This window comes from Rhinoraja longicauda, chromosome 7 (assembly GCF_053455715.1).
Source record: "Rhinoraja longicauda isolate Sanriku21f chromosome 7, sRhiLon1.1, whole genome shotgun sequence".
Classification (NCBI taxonomy): domain Eukaryota; kingdom Metazoa; phylum Chordata; class Chondrichthyes; order Rajiformes; family Arhynchobatidae; genus Rhinoraja; species Rhinoraja longicauda.
In genome coordinates, this window is record NC_135959.1 from 22,739,795 (window position 1) to 22,745,826 (window position 6,032).

The window sequence follows — 6,032 nt, forward strand, 5'->3', positions numbered from 1 at the left end:
CTGGATCGCCGTGTAGAAGCCCGGGTCAGGGTCCGGCTGGGGCCTCATGGGTAGAAGCCCGGGTCAGGCGAAGCGGCCAACGGAGCCCGCGGCTGGGGCCCGGGTCGACACCACAAAGGCGTGATGTCGGGCGTCGACAGCGGCAAGGCCTCGGCTGTCCCCTCCCGATGCGGGGATGTTCACTGCGGTGGGCAGACGGCGGCGGCTCTCCTACTGACGGCCCTGGTGGGGCCAGAGCATATTACTGCGCCGATGCCGCTGGACTCTGGGCGGTGTGGAGAAGGCGCTGATTTGGCCTGGGAGAGGAGGGGAGACGGTGCAGCCGAGGACAGGCCCAGCGCCAGGCCCAGGTCTCAGCCTCCACCAACGCCCAGCCTCACCACAGCTGCTACTGTTGCTGCCTTTCCGCCTGGCCCACCTCTGGCTAACGGTTTCCTGGTCACGTCCATGCCCAGGCCCTGACTCCGGCTGCTTCCCCCGGCACCAGGCCTGGCTCTCCCGCCGCTACGGAACTGGCAAACCCGCCCCCAAGAGACAAGCGCCTCACGGAGGTCAAGCAGAAGATGGGTGATGTTTCGGGTCGAGACCCTTCGGAAGGGTAGGAAAAAAAACTGCAGATGCTGGTTTAAATCGAAGGAAGACACTAAATGCTGGAGTAACTCAGTGGGTCAGGCAGCATCTCTGGAGAGAAGGAATGAATGACCTTTCAGGTCGAGACCTTTTACCTTTGGAAGGGTCTTGACCCAAAACGCCACCCATTCCTTCTCTTCCGAGATGCTGCCTGACCCGTTGAGTTACTCCAGCATTTAGTGTCTACCTCCAGGGTGCCGCCGAACGGAAGTTGCGGAGCAACCCGCTTCCCGGCCGGGCGGACGCCATTGGTGGAGCGGGAGCACGTGGCCGCTGGCTGGGTGAGGTCACGTGGTGACGTCACCTTGTTCCGTATTTAAGACCCCTTTATAACATATGCTATGGGCCCCGCACTAACTTAATCCGGCCCTGCGCCCATTCCTCTTTTACCTCTGGTTCTATCTCACCTATAGCATCTGCACCCTGGAACATTAAGATACCAGTCCTGTCCCTCGCTTAGCCAAGTTTCTATGGCCAAGTAATGGATAAGTGCAAATGCTGCTGCTGCTGCTGCTGCTGTTATATCTAAGCACTAATATTTAATATGAGGAAATAGTGTGGGCCCAATTTTAAGAGGAGATTTAGTTTTTAATTTTTAGTTTTAGAGATACAACACAGAAACAGGCACACCGGCCCAACGGATCCGCGCTGTTCAGTGATCTTCATAAAGTAGCACCTTTCTACACACTAAGGATAATTTACAATCTTTACCGAACTTACAAACCTGTTGGTTTTTGGAGTGTGGAAGGAAACCTGCGCATCCGAGGGAAAACCCATGGGGAGAGCATACTAACACCATGCTGACATCATCCATAGTCAGGATCGAACCAGGGTCTCTGGCACTGTAAGGCAGCAACTCTACCGCTGTGTCACGAGAGGATAAGGAGATCTTAATTGTAGGGTGAAGACTGGCTTCAGCATGGATCCACATCAGAAACACTTTATGTGTCAGTCAGCCAGCAAGGCAAGGCACGACTTAGATAAGTTTCAATGCAGTAGAGGGCCACAATCACAGTAAACATGATCCCAGGAGTTCACCTTCGTATGCACAAAGCCCTTATGCAGCAGAGACTTTTGCTGCTGTATCTCATTGTTCATTTTAGTACAAATCCACCCCAAAGCAAGCCCTTTCAGTAGTTTATGAGAATGGGATTCACAATAAATGAAAGTGCAGAGCTCACTGTTCATAATGCACATTAGAAAACCACTCTCTGCACAAAACTGACCCACTTAGAGCTATTTTGGAAAATGATTTAATGCATGAATCAATTTCAGAAAAGTCCATTTGGCCTCTTTAACTTGCTTGCCAACATTGTGGATTTCTGTCCACCCTTAGTTTCGGGAAAGTTTGCTTTTAAAGAAAGTGTATCTTCAGATTTCTTCCCTTTCAATAAACTTGCCCTATTGTTGAATTGTTGTGACTATGTCAGTTGAGGTTTTAGTGAGTACTCTTATTTGTGAGTCAGAAGGTAGTAGATTCATGTTGCATTACAAACATATGAAGGTATACACAAAGTAGGGAGAGGATTAGGCCACTTGGATCGTCAAGCTGACTGCAAATAAATAAAATCACCATTGATCTGATTATAAAGTCAATTCACATTTCCATCAATTCTCCATAATCATTCACCCCCTTGAGTATCAAATATTTACCTACCTTCGCTTCCGCAGCCCCCAGTGGAAGTGAGTGCTAAAGATTCAGGAGCGGAAAACAGCCTTATCTCTATCTTAAATGAGCCACCCCATATTTTCAAACTGTGATCCCTAGTTCTCTACCTGTGGCACTATCCTCCCCACATCCAATCTGTGAAAACCCCTCAGGATTATACACCTTCCAATCATTAGGACATTGTACATGTCACTTCAGTTCTACATTTATACAGCTGACGACAAATAGCTTACCTTTGTGCGGCATCTTTAATACCCCAAGATGTTTAGTATAATCTTCTCATCAAGTCCACATCAAAAGATTAGAATTTGTTCAACCAGAGCTGAACATACTTCCCGGCATCTGCATACAATGGCTTCTTGCTATTGTGCTTCTTGTGCGTAGTGGTGGAAAGATTGGTGTAAACAAAGGCCGTGATGTGAACGCTCTTTCCTTGACCCCTTTAATAGAATGATTAGTGAAGAAACATTGATGCCAAGCTACAAAAAGGGTATAAATGTCAAGTCAAGTTGAGTTCATTGTCATAAGCACTAGTGCGGTGAGATATAGCTACAGTAAAAAACCTTGCTTGAGCAGTAGCCACTGATCCTAGAAGGTATGGATTTATGAAGTGAACAATATTACAGGCACAGACTCAATAAATACACACAAACCAAAGTTGATCAAAGGCTTTGTCTTAAGAAGCTTTGTAAGAGAAACTGAGAGGTGGAAAGATATTTAGAGAGGGAATTTGCAAGATTAGGCTCCACACAACTGAAGGCATAATGATCAGTGGTGGAGTGATGAAACTGAGGAGCTAGAATTGAAAAAGTGCACATTTTAGAGGACAGCAGGTTACAGGGGATTAGAGATAAGGAGGTAACAGTGATCTGGAAACAAGGCTTAACATTTTAAGATAAAGTCAGTGTAGAGCAGAGAGAGGGGTTGAATGGACATTGAGCATATTAACTGCTACAGAATTTCTGAAGACTTTAGGTTTATATAGAGCAGAATGTTAGATACCAGCCCTGAATGCTTTAAAACAGACAAGACTATAGGTAACAAGGCCCGTATTAACATGTTTCAAATACAACCTGAAATATAGTACAGTAGTCGTCTTCATGATCAGTTACATCTCCTTATTCTCTGGAATATCCCCTTAATACCTAAAGGAGAGTTAACATCTGCATTTTCTATTAGCAATTCAATTCACGCATTCAGGGATTATAAAGAAATATGTGAAGAAATGTCTAAAAGGTCATTCATTTTGCATGGTAGGCTTTCTGATTAATACCACATTAAATATCTCTGGCTCATTGGGAAATTGTGCCTATGTGTCTTGTGTCGTAAGCAGGTTTATGAAGAACAATGTTTACTGTCGCTGAAGACAAGATATGGAAGACTTTACCTTATTCTGTGCTGTGCAGTCAAAGAGATATATCAGGTCTCCATGGAGCTGTTCCATTTGTTCTATTAGAAGCCATTAGAGTCAAAGTTAAAGATAACATTGAATGAAAGGGAAAGGTTTTAATGTTGCCTAAAGGATGTATTAAGCCTGAAACGTTGGAGAATTTTGGAACTTAGCAGAAAATAACCTGTTAGAGGTTAGAGAAAATAAAACATGAAAGGATGCCAGAAAGATATACCCAGAAATTGAATTGCATGCGAAACATTATTTTTTACTTCACATTTGAATTGAGGTGTAAAATGTATTTTAAAGCATGATCAGCCCAACCTAGACTGTATGAACTGTAATCTGCACAGAGGTTACTTACATACAATGGTGGTAGAAATCAGCATCCAGCATTCAATCGACATTGCCTATGCAACTTAGGAGCACTTAGAATATATTGACATGTTTAGACGGAGTCAGCACAGATCAACAAAAGAGAAAAGATAACCTTTTTTGTTGTTTTAACTAAATGGGTACTGCATGCTTTATACGTTCATCGAAAAAGCATTTGAGGAGGTACAAAGAAATTGCTTATCATGCAAAATTAGTAGCCATGGGGTTGGAAGTAATTAAATAATGGAATGCGAATTGGCTAACAGACAGATGCAAGAAGCTATTTGTAATAACCAGCGAAATGCAATAACTGACTTATCTGAGGGGAATGTGTGTGTGCACATATATTAATTTTCTACGATTGAAAGCTGGTTGGGAAAGGAAGCAGTGAATAGGAGATTATTAATTCATTTGAAATTCAAGAATGTGGTGGCGCCACCAGCAGTGGCTGCCTCGCCAACAGTCTGTCTGTCCTTCTTTTTGTTATTTTTCGTATGTGTTAAAAAGTATGTTTTAGTGTTCCTTGGTTTGTTTTATGGGGGGGGGGGGGGGGGGTGTTGGGCAAACTTTTTTTCAATCTCTTACCTTGACAGAGATGCGATTTTTTTCCATATCGTATCTCCATCCCCACTGCGGCCTAACATCGTGAAGTTATCATATCATATATATACAGCCGGAAACAGGCCTTTTCGGCCCACCAAGTCCGTGCCGCCCAGCGATCCCCGTACATTAACACTATCCTACACCCACTAGGGACAATTTTTTAAAAAACATTTTTACTCAGCCAATTAACCTACATACCTGTACGTCTTTGGAGTGTGGGAGGAAACCGAAGATCTCGGAGAAAACCCACGCAGGCCACGGGGAGAACGTACAAACTCCTTACAGTGCAGCACCCGTAGTCAGGATCGAACCTGAGTCTCCGGCGCTGCATTCGCTGTAAAGCAGCAACTCTACCGCTGCGCTACCGTGCCGCCCATTATTGACAGCCTTTGCTGGAGACCGACCCGGCGCTCCAAGCCACGGGAGTCTGCGGGACTTTAACATTGCGGAGCTTGCAATCCCTTTGCCGGGGATAGGTCTCTGGTAAGAAGAGGCTGACTCGGAGAGAGTTTCAACCTCCCTGACGCGGGAGTTTCGATCGTCAACTGTGAGGGCTTAGATCTCCCCGACTGCGGATGGTTCGATTTCCCCAACCACAGGAGAACAAAGAGGAAGAGGATTTAACTTTATCGCCTTCCATCACAATGAGGAATGTGGAATCCACTGTGGTGGATGTTTATGTTAACTTTTATGCGGTTGTGTGTCTTGTTGCTTTTTCACTTAGTATGGCTGTATGGTAACTCAAATTTCACTGTACCTTAGTTGGTACATGTGACAATAAACTGACCTTGAAACCTTGAACCTTGATGTTATAGAATGTGAAGATGTTACCTGTCATAGCAAGTCAGTCAGCATTTGTGGAAAGAGAAATGCTTCAGACAACTGACATTGAAAAGAACGAGAGGCAGCACAGTACTGCAGCTAATAGAGCATTTGCCTCATAGAGCCAGCGACCAGATTGCAATCCTGACCTATAACGTCTATGTGGAGTTTGCACACTCTCCCTCTGGCTGCATGTGTTTCCCTGGATGCTCTGCTTAACTCCTAAATCCCAAAGACAAGTTGGTTTTGTAGGTTAATTGGCCGCTGTAAATTTCCTACAGTGTATAGATGAACAGAAGGAAGGCAGACACAAAAAGCTGGAGTTACTCAGCGGGACAGCCAGCATCTCTGGAGAGAAGGAGCGGGTGACGTTTCGGGTCGAGACCCTTCTTCAGACTAGAGAACAGAAGGAATCTAGGAGGAGTTGAGTTTTTAAAAATTGTGTTAATGTAGGATTAGTATGCATTGGTGGTCGGTGCAAATCAATGAGCCTGTACCTCTCTATGAATCTAAAACCTAAGTACAATATTCACCTGACAGAAG